Consider the following 14,201-nt stretch of genomic DNA (forward strand, 5'->3'; position numbering starts at 1 on the left):
CTCTTCGCAGGGCACGCTACAGGAAGGCTATCAAATTTGTTCCGTTGTCACAAACCACTTTGCCGATATCCAGTTGCTGCGGAGTCAGCCACTTTTCCACCTGTGCGTTCAGGGTGGACAGGAGTGCTTGTCCAGTGTGACTCTCTGCTTTCAAGCAAGTCAAACCCAAGACGGCGTGACACTGCCATATCCGGGATGTGGAATAGTACCTGGGGAGCTGGGGGGGTGCCGTTGATGTGGAGCAAGACGCAGCAGCAGAAGAGGACTCAGCCGAGGAGGTTATGGAAGAGGATGGAGTAGGAGGAGTAGAGGAGGTGGCAGCAGGACTGCCTGCAAGTCGTGGCGGTGTCACCAACTCCTCTGCAGAGCCATGCGTTCCATGCTTGGCAGCAGTCAGCAGGTTTACCCAATGCGCAGTGTAGGTGTTATACCTGCCCTGACCATGCTTTGCAGACCAGATATCAGTGGTCAGATGGACCCTTGCCCCAACACTGTGCCAGACATGCCATTACTTCCTTTTGCACAATCGAGTACAGGTTGGGGATTGCCTTTTGTGAAAATAAATTTCTGCCGGGTACCTTCCACTGCGGTGTCCCAATAGCTACAATTTTTTTAAACGCCTCAGACTCCACCAGCTTGTATGGTAAAAGCTGGCGGGCTAATAGTTCGGACAAGCCAGCTGTCAGACGCTGGGCAAGGGGGTGACTTTCTGACATTGGCTTCTTATGCTCAAACATGTCCTTGACAGACACATGACTGTGGGCAGATGAGCGGGAACTGCTCAAGGCGGGAGACAGAGTGGCGGATGGTTGAGAGGGGGCAAGGAGGACAGCAGTGGTTGGCATGGCTGAAGATGCTGGGCCAGGAGGAGGATGGCGGCTTAGAGTAGGCCTGCTGCTTGTACTCATGTGTTGATCCCATAGGCGTTTGTGATGTGAGATCATGTGCCTACGCAAAGCAGTGGTACCTAGGTGGGTGTATCTTTTGGCACAGGTTGCAAATGGCATCGCTGTTGTCAGAGACAGACACACCAAAAAAAATTCCACACTGCTAAGCTCTGCAATGACGGCATTCTGGTGGTGGACACAGCATGCGTTGATTGGCGTGCCTTCGGGCTGACCCCGGGTGCCGATGCATGCTGTCTGACTGTGCCACTAGCTCCTTGCGACGACCTCCCCCTGCTTCCAACTCGTCTCCTCCTCCTCTCTGTCTCCCCATCTGAACTTTCGCCCTGTTCTTCTTCTTGCCGAGCGGGCACCCACGTAACATCCATGGACGCATCGTCATCATCAACCGCTTCACTTGTATCTGACAACTCAGCAAAGGAAGCAGCAGCGGGTACAACATCATCATCATCACACCGTACGTCCATTTGTGTAATGCTGCCTGTCTGAGACATATCCCTGTTATCTACATCCTCTGGCAATAATGGTTGCGCATCACTCATTTCTTCAAACGGATGTGTGAATAACTCCTCTGACATACCAAGTAAAGCGGCTGTGGTGCTAGTTTTGGTGGTGGCGGCAGGTGGGTGAGTGGTATCTTGAGAGGTGCCTGAAGCTAAGCTGGAGGAGGATGGTGCGTCAAGGTTCCAAGCGGAAGCTGTAGAAGATTGGGTGTCCTGTGTTAGCCAGTCAACTATGCAGGGCCGGTGCAAGGATTTTTGGGTACATAGGCGAAGATGCATTTTTCCGGCCCCCCCCCCCTCTAAAATTAACATCTTCACCTATGTGCCTCCTAACCAGCCCCTCCCTCTTCCCCGTCCCTCTTTTCCCTGTCCCTTGGTGTTTCTCTCCCCTCCCCTCTCTGTCCCTTGGTGCACCCCCCACCCTCTTAGCGGTCACACTCCCCTTCCTGGTGTGCCTCCTACCTGTCTTGCAGCGTTGCGGAGCAGATCCTCTACAGGAGCTCCAGTTTTCTGTACCTGGCTGGACTGACAGGAAGTGCTCTCTCAGTGAGCACTTCCTGTCAGTCTGGCCGGGTACAGAAAACAGAAGCTCCTGTACTGCGCTCTGCTCCGCCACGCTACACTCAGTGGTATATACACACTAACAGCCACACACACACTCAATGACAAACACACAGACGTCACTGACAGACACAGACTCACTGATCTGACACACACTCATTCATTGACAGACACACACTCAATCACAAACATACTCTCACTGATTTGAGAGACACTCACAAACACACACTGATAGACACACTCACACTGACAAAACACACTCATACACTGACAGACACACACATTCATACACTCATTCACAAACACACACACACTCACTCACAAATGCATAAACACACACACACACACTTACAGGCACACATACACAGACACACACACTCACAGACAAACACATACACAGACACACAGACACATACACACACTCACACACACACACACACACTCACAGACAAACACATACACAGACACACACACTCACAGACAAACACAGACACACACTCACAGGCAAACACATACACACACAGACACACACTCACACATACACACACACACAGACACACACACTCACAAACAGATACACAGACACTCACAGACAAACACATACACATACACACACACTCACAGACAAACACATACACAGACACACACACAGACACACACTCACAGACAAACACACACTCACACATACACTTTCAGACACACACAAATTATTAATAATATCCACCCAGCCTCCCTACCTGGAGAGCTGGTGTGGATCTGTCCCTGGGGTCCAGTGGGGCTTCAGTGCGGCGGGCAGCAGTGTTCTAATGAGAGGCGGCGAGGGAGCTCTAACCTGTCTGCTCTGCTCCCTCGCGGGCTGTCTACTGTTGCCGGGAGTCGGATTATGACGTTATATTCCGGCTCCCGTAGAACGGCGCGCGAGGGAGCAGAGCAGACAGGTTAGAGCTCCCTCGCCGCCACTCATTAGAACACTGCCGTCCGCCGGGGGTCCAGAAGGTGACCTGGCAGGAGGGAGCGCTTCCCTCCTGCCGATCGCTGAAATCTGGCGCCCCCAGAGCCGGTGCGCCCTAAGGCGGCCGCCTGTGCCGCCTTATGGACGCGCCGGCCCTGCAACTATGTCCTCAGAACTTTTCAAGTTCAGGGTACGTGGCCTCTGAAAACTGGCCATTATTCTAGGGCCAAAGGGAATCACAGCACCACGACCACGATGGCCCCTGCGGGGTGGCCTGCCTCTGCCTGTCATTTTTTGGGGGATTAGTGGTACTATGCGTGCAAGCTACTGTGAGACCAGATATGAGTGGCAATGTGCAATGGCAGGGGTCTGCAGAGCACACGCTAAAGGCCTGACACCCAGACGCTTGCAGACAACTAACTGCTATTAGCTTACAGTGAAACACTTTTTTTGTTTTTAAAGGCACGCTATAGTCACACCAGATATGAGTGGTGGCACTGACTGGGCAAATGGGCACAGTATCCACTGAGCCTGACACAGAAGCTGGCAGACAACTAACTGCTCTTCAATCTATTACAGTGAAAAAAGTTTTTTGGTTTTAAATGCACGCTATAGAGACACCAGATATGAGTGGCAAATTACACTTGCTGAGGTTGGCAGAGCACACGCTGAAGGCCTGACACCCAGACGCTTGCAGACAACTAACTGCTATTAGCTTACAGTGAAACACTTTTTTTGTTTTTAAAGGCACGCTATAGTCACACCAGATATGAGTGGTGGCACTGACTGGGCAAATGGGCACAGTATCCTCTGAGCCTGACACAGAAGCTGGCAGACAACTAACTGCTCTTCAATCTATTACAGTGAAAAAAAAAATGTATTTTTAAATGTCAAGCTTAAGCTATTGTGACACCAGATATGAGTGGTGGCACTGGGCAAATGGGCACAGTATCCACTGAGCCTGACACAGAAGCTGGCAGGCAGGCAACTTCAATTACATTACACAGAAAAAAAAAGCAGACTGATGTTCTAGCCCTAAAAAGAGCTTTTTGGGGTGCTGTTCTTACAGCAGAGATCAGATGAGTCCTTCAGGACTGTAGTGGACACTGATTACCCTAGCCTAGCTATCAATTTCCCTATCTAATCAGCAGCAGCTACACTTTCCCTCCTCTCACTAAGCATGCAGCTTCAGAATGAATCTAAAATGGATGCTGGGAGGGAGGTGGGAGGGTGTGGAAGGGAGGGTCTGCTGCTGAGTTGCTGGAATGTGTTTGCTGACCGTGAGGCACAGGGTCAAAGTTTGCTCAATGATGACGAATAGGGGGCGGATCGAACCGCCCATGTGTTCGCCCGCGGCGGCGAACGCGAACACGCTATGTTCGCCGGGAACTATTCGCCGGCGAACAGTTCGGTACATCACTACCCAGAACGATTTATAGATAGGTTTGGGAACTGATTTGGGTTCCAGATATATGGAACAGGTTTGGATCCTGGGACAATATTATTTATAGGAATAGAGACCGATACTGTGGCAACCCAGACTCATCAGGTCTTTCATTCCTTCTATGAGGAGATGAGTGTGGAAAATAAGATCCCCCATAATGCGAAAAACTTATTTATAGATCTAGCCGAGAGCATTGCTGGTAGTCTTAATGTAACCAACTGCTATGTGTGTGGAGGTACAAATATGGGAGACCAATGGCCATGGGAAGCAAAGGAGGTAATGTATTCCGGTTCTGAGACAGTTGAACAGTTAATATCTTCTCAAACCGATTAAAGACCTCCATTATAGGTTATGTTTGCATAGCAAGGAAAGGAATAATGTTTAATACATCTGTAGGAGAATTGACTTGTCTAGGGCAAAAAGCTTATAATGATAGTACAAAAGATACAACTTGGTGGTCAGCTTCAAATGTCTCAGAACCACCTAATCCGTTTGCAATTTATACCAGTTTAAAGGATGTGTGGATTGACCTATCTGCTACATCTAGTTAGAAAGCCCCAGCAAATTTGTACTGGATCTGTGGTAAGAAAGCCTATTCGGAGTTACCACAGGACTGGGAAGGGGCATGTGTATTAGGTATGCTCAAACCATCCTTCTTCTTGTTGCCAATTGAAACAGGAGAGACTTTGGGAGTTAAAGTGTATGATGTAAATCAAAGAAAGAAAAGGGGACCCCTGGGTACCTGGTAGCCTGGGAAGATAGGTACCTGGGAAGATAATGAATGGCCTCCCCAGCGTATTATAGATTATTATGGGCCAGCTACGTGGACAGAGGATGGTACTTTTATGGACACAGAACCCCAATATACATGCTCAACCGTATCATAAGATTACAGGCAGTGGTTGAGATAATTACCAATGAAACATCACCAGCGTTTAATCTCCTAGCAAAGCATAACACTAGGATGAGGACAGCCGTCTATCAGAATAGATTAGCCTTGGATTACCTATTGGCAGTAGAGGGAGGTGTATGTGGGAAGTTTAATCTAAGCAATTGTTGTCTTCAAATAGATGATGAAGGGCAAGCAATAGCTGAGCTTACTAGCCATATGGTTAAACTAGCACATGTGCCTACTCAAGTATGGAAAGGGTATAATCCGAGTAGTTGGTTTGGTAATTGGTACGAGCAGCTTGGAGGACTCAGGGCACTGGTAGGTGGAGTCATGCTAATCTTGATGCTGTGCCTCCTCCTGCCATGTTTGATTCCTTTGGTAGTTAGGTCTGTGCAGAGCATTATAGAGAATATAGCAGAGAGAAAGGCCGCTGCACAGATAATGGCTGTTTGCAGGTACGAGGCTCTAAATCAAGGAGAACACGTACAGGAAGAGGAATGCTGAGGGGTTCGTATCTCTAAAGAGTCGCAAAGTCTAGTCTGGTTTATGGCAACTTGAGGTGTAAGCAAACCACGATTAAGTGATGCATCTGGAATTATGAAATATCAGAGGCATCAAGGGAGGGAATGTGGTGGAATCTCGGCAAAAATAAATTTAGTAGGCCGAGATTGCCACGTGGTATGTGCACGTGCATATGCTGATGTATCGGTCGGTTGGTTGCACGTGGCAACGATACAATCAGTAGTGTACGGAGCATGTGCAGGAATACAGGATATACGAGTATTCCCCTCCTCCATTGTGCTGGGCAAGCCATGTGGTCAAACAGGAATTTAGTCTCTATTCTGTTGATTGGGTAAGAGTACGTGTAGGTTGAACTGATTATAGGAGGAGCTATATGTCTATATAAGGTGCCTACACTGTACGATCAGGGCTCAGATTTTAGCTGTTTTTGGTGACATTAGTCCCTCTGAGTCCTGGTCGGTGAATCGAATAAAGATCTCTTCCTTCCTGAAGAAACCTGTGTCCATCTCTCTGTGCTTGACTTCCGTCAGTTTCTCCGGTATCACTATAACAGTGAAAAAAGTTTTTTGTTTTAAATGCACGCTATTGTGACACCAGATATGAGTGGCAATGTGCACTTGCAGAGGTTGGCAGACTACACGCTGTAGGCCTGACACACCCGCTTGAAGACAACTAACTGCTATTCAATCTATAACAGTGAAAAAAGTTTTTTGTTTTTAAATGCACGCAATTGTGACACCAGATATGAGTGGCAATGTGCACTGGCAGAGGTTGGCAGAGTACACGCTGTTGGCCTGACACACAGACGCTTGCAGACAACTAACTGCTATTCAATCTATTACAGTGAAAAAAAAGTTTGTGGGTTTTTAAATGCATGCTATTGTGCCACCAGAAATGAGTGGCACTGTGCACTGGCAGAGTACACGCTGTTGGCCTGACACACAGACGCTTGCAGACAACTAACTGCTATTCAATCTATAACAGTGAAAAAAGTTTTTTGTTTTTAAATGCACGCTATTGTGACACCAGATATGAGTGGCAATGTGCACTGGCAGAGGTTGGCAAAGTACACGCTGTTGGCCTGACACACAGACGCTTGCAGACAACTAACTGCTATTCAATCTATTACAGTGAAAAAAAAGTTTTGGGGTTTTTAAATGCACGCTATTGTGCCACCAGATATGAATGGCACTGTGCACTGGCAGAGTACACGCTGTTGGCCTGACACACAGACGCTTGCAGACAACTAACTGCTATTCAATCTATAACAGTGAAAAAAAGGTTTTGTTTTTAAATGCAAGCTATTGTGACACCAGATATGAGTGGTGGCACTGGGCAAGTGGGCCCAGTAACCACTGTGAGCCTGACACAGAAGCTGGCAGGCAGGCAGGCAATTAGATTACACAAAAAAAAAATGCTATGTTCGCCGGGAACTATACGCCGGCGAACAGTTCGGTACATCACTATTTAAAAGTAACTTAGACTTAGCTTGGCCGTGAGAGAGCCTGCCCAGCCATCAGCCAACCCGCCCATCAGTCAGCCAGCCCTGCCGTAAGCTCTGTTAGGTAGGGACATTGAAAGACTCTGTCAGGAGCACTGAAAGACTCTGTCAGGGGCATTGAAATTCTCTGCTATGGACATCAAAAGGCTCTGTAAGGGACATTAAAAGGCTCTGTCAAGGGCATTGCAATTCTCTGTTAGGGATATTAAAAGGCTATGTAAGGGACATTAAAAGGCTCTGTCAGGGGCATTATTATTATTATTATTATGTTATTTATATAGCGCCATCAAATTCCGCAGTGCTTTACAATGGATGGATGAACAGACATGTATTAGTAACCAGACAAGTTGGACACACAGGAACAGAGGGCCCTGCTCAATGAGCTTACATGCTAGAGGGAGTGGGGTAAAATGACACACAAAGACTGTCAGGGGCATTGAAATTCTCTCTTTGAGGGGCATTGAAATTCTCTTCTAGGGACATTAAAAGGCTCTGTCGAGGGCAATGAAAGACTCTGTGAGGGGCAAAAAACTGTTAACTGTGTTTTTCAAAGTGTTCAAATCTTTTTGCTCCACGTCTAACTCAAAGATCCTGCTTAAGTTCAGTTCTTTCTAAGAGTGTTATCAAAATCAGCATCCTTTTCAGTGAGGTTGTGACATCGGTATTTTTCGAAGTGTTTTGTTTTGACGAATAAACAACCATGAATTTGGAAAGCTGGTTAAGGCAGGGAACTCTTTAGAGAAAAATAATTATTACTTCTACTTGTTTGGCACTTATAGAAACTGAGAAAGAAGATACAACTAAAAATCCAGAACATGCCCGAAATAGTTGTATCTACGGTTCTTCAAATAGCAGAGATAAGTCAAAAAAAAAGCACACAATGCTAGCCAATCTTCTTAACCAAAGAAAAGAAAATACAATGATAGCTACTTGTCATTTGGATTCACAAGTGCCAGAAATGAAGATTGTCCTGAAGCACAATGCGTACTTTGCAATAAAATATTGGCAAACAGTTCATTAGCACCTGCTAAATTATGTTGTCATTTTGAGCAAAACCACGCAGAGTACAAAGATAAAGACATTGACTTTTTTTTATATTCTTTATTTTTGCTGTGCATTAAATAACTTTCGCATATCAACAATGCCACAACAGCATTCGCAATCAATTTACAAACACTTATTTGTTTTACTGTTGTACAGCATCTAGAGGAAACGCACATTTTATTTTAGGGTAATAATACAAGAAATATGTAGTTCTATTAAGGTTTCCAGCTTAGCTAAGATTCTCATTAAAGCAAGGTGCCACCAGGCAAAGCATCATACATTCCGCAATTTCCCTCTATACATATAAAGCTCTAATAAAGATTAACTATATACAATGTCATATGCAGAGGATGTGCACGTTATTCAATGACTGCAACTACAGTGATATCTGGTATGGCTATTCATGGTATACTATACATTGTGCTTCTTATTGTGAACGGCTGGGGTCACTGCCAGCTCCATCCCAGCGCAAATGGGGTCATGTTCCATGCCCAGGCGTGGGGAGAGTCCCTTGAGATTACCCCATGAGTTCCACTGGGTCCTAATGTCCCTCTATGTCTTCCCTGTTGCTGGGTAAGTTTGCCTTGCCTTGTAAGTCTTGATGTGCTGTCGAGGGCTGTAGCACCATGCGGTCAGTGGGTGAAGCTGATTGTGCTGCTTGGAGCTTGCTTGGTCTAAGGTGGCCCAGAGTGCGCTGTGATGGTTCTCGCCTGTCAGCTTGCGTGTTCCAGGGTCGTTTCATGGGTGCTCGAGAGCCTTCAGGGACCTCCCATGGTAGCAGCTCAGGTTGTGAGCACAGTGGGATCACCGTCTCAGTCGGTGCAGTTGCTGTGCAGCCGTCGGCCATTTTAATAGCACCGCGTGGGAGCCGCACTCCTTCAGCTTTGGACCATCTAGCCCGCCTGGTGGGGACCGGGACGACCCACCCGGCCCACAGAGGAGGAAACGGGACCAGGAAGGCGCCAGGTAGATGGTGGTTCGCTGTAGTCGGGGTGGAGAGCAAGGCAGCGGCCGTCCGCCCCACTCCCCTCCCGGGTAGGCCTCAATCTCCGAGCCCCAGAGTCTCTTATCAGGACCTAGAGCCACCCTGCAGCGGGCGCCCCAGCTACACCGGGACACTCCAGAGCCTCGTGCCATGGACCCCTGGGTCAGTATAAGCCGGGTAAGGTGGTTATATACCCTATTTTCCGTTGTTTGCTCGGGAGCCCTTGTGAGCCTGCAGCCTGCTGGCATGGCCGCCCGGCCCCGCCACTGACTTTTTTTTTTGACAATCTTTATTTTTCATTTTACATATTACATGTATGTGAGAAAGCAGGGTAATGAATAACATTATCGAAAGAACTGTTATGCAGTAATACATTTCGGGCGTCTGTAAACAAGTATTTTCAATCAGATCGGTAGAAAAAGTAGTGAGAGGCCAACCGTGCTGGTTTATATCAAGTCGTCTACTATGGTAGATGAGTGATTAGTTATTGCAACGTTTGGAGGAGCAGGTGTATAGCTATATATGTATGCCAACCTGTCGGGCTGTTAACTGGGTTGCTTGATGTCATGTTGATCACCGAGTGACATGTTTTTATACATATATATTGCTACGGGTGGTTGTTGCCTCTCATACGTTGTGTGAGTAGGTATATAACTGCGGTTTCATTTTAAATCTATCGGCCGAAAATTGTCAGTGTATATCATCTCGGCCTGCCTCTGGTTTTTGATGGTCTTGGAAATTCTAACAGCAGACTTCGTTATACTTGTTGGCCGCATATGTCTTAACTTCCAATAAATGTGCTTAAGATGTGTACTTATTGGCTTGTTGTTACAGATTAACCGGGGTAAAGAAAGAAACAAGTAAATAGAAAGCCTATAGAAGTGAAGACACACCTCACGTTTGTAGCAGGCCGGTTCCAGAACTGGACCCAGCGGGAGGGATTCGTGCTGTAGGCATTTAATGTGTATGCAGGATTTTAATCTGTATGTTTCTTAAGAAGTTGGGTGGCTTGTGTCTGGGATCCTCCCTACCGGTTTGGAAGGACGTGTAGTCACGTCCCCTGTGGCCAGTTTGGGACCGGTCCCCCCGGAAATATATCTGTTATATCCTGTCGAGATACGGTCCTATGTCGTCCTGGGTCTCTCCCTGTCTATCTCTCAGTTCGTGTGACTTAAGCGTCTCTTATGTCTACGTTGTCGCCCTCAACTCTGGTGAGGTGTTGGGCGTGTCGCTATTTCGTGAGTCCTTGTTGTCAGACTGCTGTCTTGTTCTTGGTCAGTGTATATGTGTTGGGGGAGTATGGTGTTGTCTCTATTTCGTGTGGTCAGTGGTTCCCGTCTCTTTAGTCCCTTTTCGGGTGTCTTAGGGTCACGGGTGGATGTGGTTCCGTAGCAGGGGTCGGTCGTCTCGTCTCTTGTGTAGTCTAAGTTTGTCTACTATCTTGTGTGGAGGGGTAAAGGGAAGCAAGGTCAGGGGTAGAAGTGGCGGTTGCGCCCGGGCCGTCTCGGCCGAGGTCGTCCGGCGGGACAGCTGGCCTTCCAGCGGGTGTGGCATCCCCCCCGGCTTGTGCGATCCTCTTGGCCATGAAGTCCATCCACGGGAACCAGGTCAAGGTGCATTTTTCCGATCGACCCTGCAGGGAGGCCGTCATCATTTCCATGCTGTATATATGTTCCACTCTGTCGACCCATTGTTGGAAGGTGGGTACCGTTGTGCTTTTCCAGTGTGTCGGTATGAGTGTTTTTGCCGCCGTGAGCAGGTGTATGGTGAGTCCCCTTTTGTACTTCTTCAGTGGCATCTGCGTGTGGTTAAGCAGCATCGACAGGGGTTGTAGTGGGAGGTCCGTATCAGTAATTTCTTTAATCGTTCGATGTATCAACCGCCATTACGGCGCAATAAGTGAGCATGTCCACCATATATGGAGCCCTGTGCCAGTCTCTGAACCACATCTCCAACATTCACCTGGTATTGTCTCGTGTACATGTCGGAGAATGTCTGGGGTCCTGTACCAGTGTGTCAATATTTTGTAATTGCACTCCTGGTATTTGGAGCTAATGTTCCCCTTGTGTGTCAACTGGAAGATCTTGTCCCATTCGGAATCCGTGAGTACTGTTCCTGTCTCTTTTTCCCAGCGCCCAGTGAAGCCCAATGGGCTGCCATCTCCGTTGTGCTGGAGCATGGCGTATAGTGTTGATACACCATGTGTGAGGTGCCGTCTCTCTGTGCATAGTTGTTCCAGTGGTAACAGTGGTCGGTGTATGTGGTCTTTCCCAGCTATGGCGGTGTAATAAGTTCTCAGCAGATGGTAGTGATATTTGTCCAGTCTTGTCGGTCTACAATCCGGGAGCAGGTCTGCTAGGGTTTTGAGTGTCGAGTTGGTGCACCATTGGCGCAGATATGTCCAGTCCGATGCCTGAAAGTTCCTTAGGGCAGCTGGTTTAAGTCCCCCTGACAATCTTGGGTTGTTGGTTATGGGAGTAAGGGGGTTGGGTGAAGTGGTAAGTTGGTTGGCGTATCGTATCCTGCCCCAGACCCTTAGTGTGGAGTCGATCATCGGGTTTCCTGTGTGCATATCACCTGGTGTGGTTCCTCCTAGCCACAGCAGAGAGGGGATCTTTCCCTGTGCCTGCTGCGTCTCCATTCGTACCCATTGTTTGGTGGTCGGGTTGGCGTGCCAGTCCACCAGTCGTTGTAGGTGGGTCGCCTGGTAATATGCGAGTACCGATGGCAGTCCCACTCCTCCTGCATTCTTTGGTCTCTCCAGGACTGCCCTACGGACACGTGTGGGTCTCTGATTCCAGACAAAGCGCTGTATGTTTGTTGCTAGCGTCTGGAAGAACAGTCGCGGAATGGTCGTAGGCAGCGTTTGGAACAAATACAGAATTCGGGGCATTACGTTCATCTTTATTGCATTAATCCGACCGAACCATGAGATGTATTGGGTCGTCCATTTTTTGAGATCCTGTTGCAGGGTCGTGAGGAGGGGTGTGAAGTTCAATTGGTATATGTGTATCAGCTCCTTCGGTAGCCAAATTCCCAGGTAGCGGAGTTTTGTTGCACAGGTCCTGAACGGGAAATGTGTTTGAAGGTGCTGTGTTAAGGCGGTACTTCGGGCCAACGGCATAGCTTCTGATTTATCTAAGTTGAGCGTGAGGTTGGATACCGCTTTGTATTCTTTGAACGCTGTCAATAGGTTCGGGATTGAGATTCTGGGTTGGTCCAAGAAAAAGAGCATATCATCTGCATATGCCGCCACCCGGTGTTCTTCTCGGCCCAGGCGGAACCCCGTGATGCCCCCATCCCGTCTGACCGCCTCCAGAAAGGGCTCCAGAGTGAGGACAAACAGGAGGGGAGACAGGGGACAGCCCTGCCGTGTACCGTTGAGAAAGTTAAATGGTTCAGTGAGTGCGCCATTGACTCGTATGCGCGCCGTCGGTATCGTGTATAGTGCAGCCACCCAGGTACGTAGATATGGCCCAAACCCCATGTGTCGCAGGGATTCAGAGAGGAACGTCCAGTCCACGCGGTCAAACGCTTTTTCGGCATCCGTGGATAGAATTACCATCTCGCGTTTGTTGGCCGTAGCCGCGTGGATCACGTTAAGGGCCCGAATTGTATTGTCCCGGGCTTCTCTCCCGGGTATAAAGCCGACCTGATCGGGATGTATCAGGTCGGGTAGTACCTGGGCAACCCTGAGTGCCAGGGCTTTGGCGAAAATTTTCAGGTCGGCATTTAGCAACGATATTGGTCTGTAGCTGGCACAGTTAGTGGGGTCTTTACCTTCTTTCGGGATGATTGTGACCGTCGCCCTCAGCGTGTCTGCAGGGAACTGACCGCCAGTTCGTAGCGAGTTGAATCCCTCCAGAAGTCTCGGTAGTAGGATCTCCCTGAAGGTGCGCAGGTACGAGACGGGCAGGCCGTCTGGGCCGGGTGCCCTGTGGGGTTTGGTTACTTTCAGTGCACCGGCTAGCTCCTCGATTGTCAAGGGTTGTTCTAGTTCGGCTTCTTGTTCCGGGGTGAGCTTGCGGGCGACGTGTTTGCCGAGATATGCGGTAATTCGTTCCTGGTGGTGTCGGGATGCCGCGTCTGACCGGGTTGGTGTTGGTCATACAGTGCCGCGTAGTATTTATGGAACGCGTTCAGGATGCCTTCGAGGAGATGTGTGACTTTTTGTCCTTGTGGGTAAATCTTGGATGTGCTGTGTCCTCCGTTTCTCCTGAAGCATCTTTGCGAGCAGTCTACCACATTTATTAGAGTGCTCGTAGAAGAACCTGGTAGATTTTCGTGCAGTGTGTAATAGTCCTTGGGAGAGTATGGCTCTAAGTTCCCTGCGGGCCTCCGTCAGAAGAAGATAGGTTTCCTCTTCTAGTGTGCGTTTATGTTCCTGTTCTAGTTCGGCAATTCGTTTATTCAGGTGAATCGTATGTGCGACTCGGTCTTTCTTGCGCTTGGTGCTGACTGCTATGAGGTGTCCCCGTATGACACACTTATGCGCCTCCCAGAGCGTGAGTGGTTCGATGTCTGGTGTGTCGTTCGTTGTGAAGTAGTGGGTCAATGTGTGTGCCGTCGTGGTAGTGAGTTCGGGGTCGTCCAGGAGGGTCTCGTTGAGCTTCCATTGACGTTCCTTAGGCTTGAAGAGTGGGGAACTGGTGTGCGCTAGCATCGGGGCATGGTCGGAATGTTCCATCGTCCCTATCTCTGCCCCATGTAGCAGTGTCAGATATTCTTGTGCGAGAAATATGTAATCTATTCGGCTGTAATGAGCATGGACGGCAGAATAGAAGGTGTAGTCTCGACCCTCCGGATGACTCGCCCTCCAGCTGTCCACCAGCCCTAGCTTGTGTAGGGATCGCAGCGTCGCCCGTAGGCAGTGTGGGGATCGTGCTGTGGCC

General features: G+C 48.6%; 1 protein-coding gene across 1 annotated transcript in view; it reads right to left on the reverse strand.

The window, feature by feature from the left end:
• Window positions 1–620: 620 nt before the first annotated feature.
• Window positions 621–14,201, reverse strand: part of LOC134610317 (zinc finger protein 239-like) — a 94,294-nt gene continuing 80,713 nt past the window's right edge. Inside the window, exon 3 of the transcript XR_010090849.1 lies at window positions 621–635. The gene's annotated coding sequence lies outside the window, so the exon portion shown is untranslated. The remainder of the gene's footprint in view (window positions 636–14,201) is intronic.

This window comes from Pelobates fuscus, chromosome 5 (genome assembly GCF_036172605.1).
Source record: "Pelobates fuscus isolate aPelFus1 chromosome 5, aPelFus1.pri, whole genome shotgun sequence".
Lineage (NCBI taxonomy): Eukaryota > Metazoa > Chordata > Amphibia > Anura > Pelobatidae > Pelobates > Pelobates fuscus.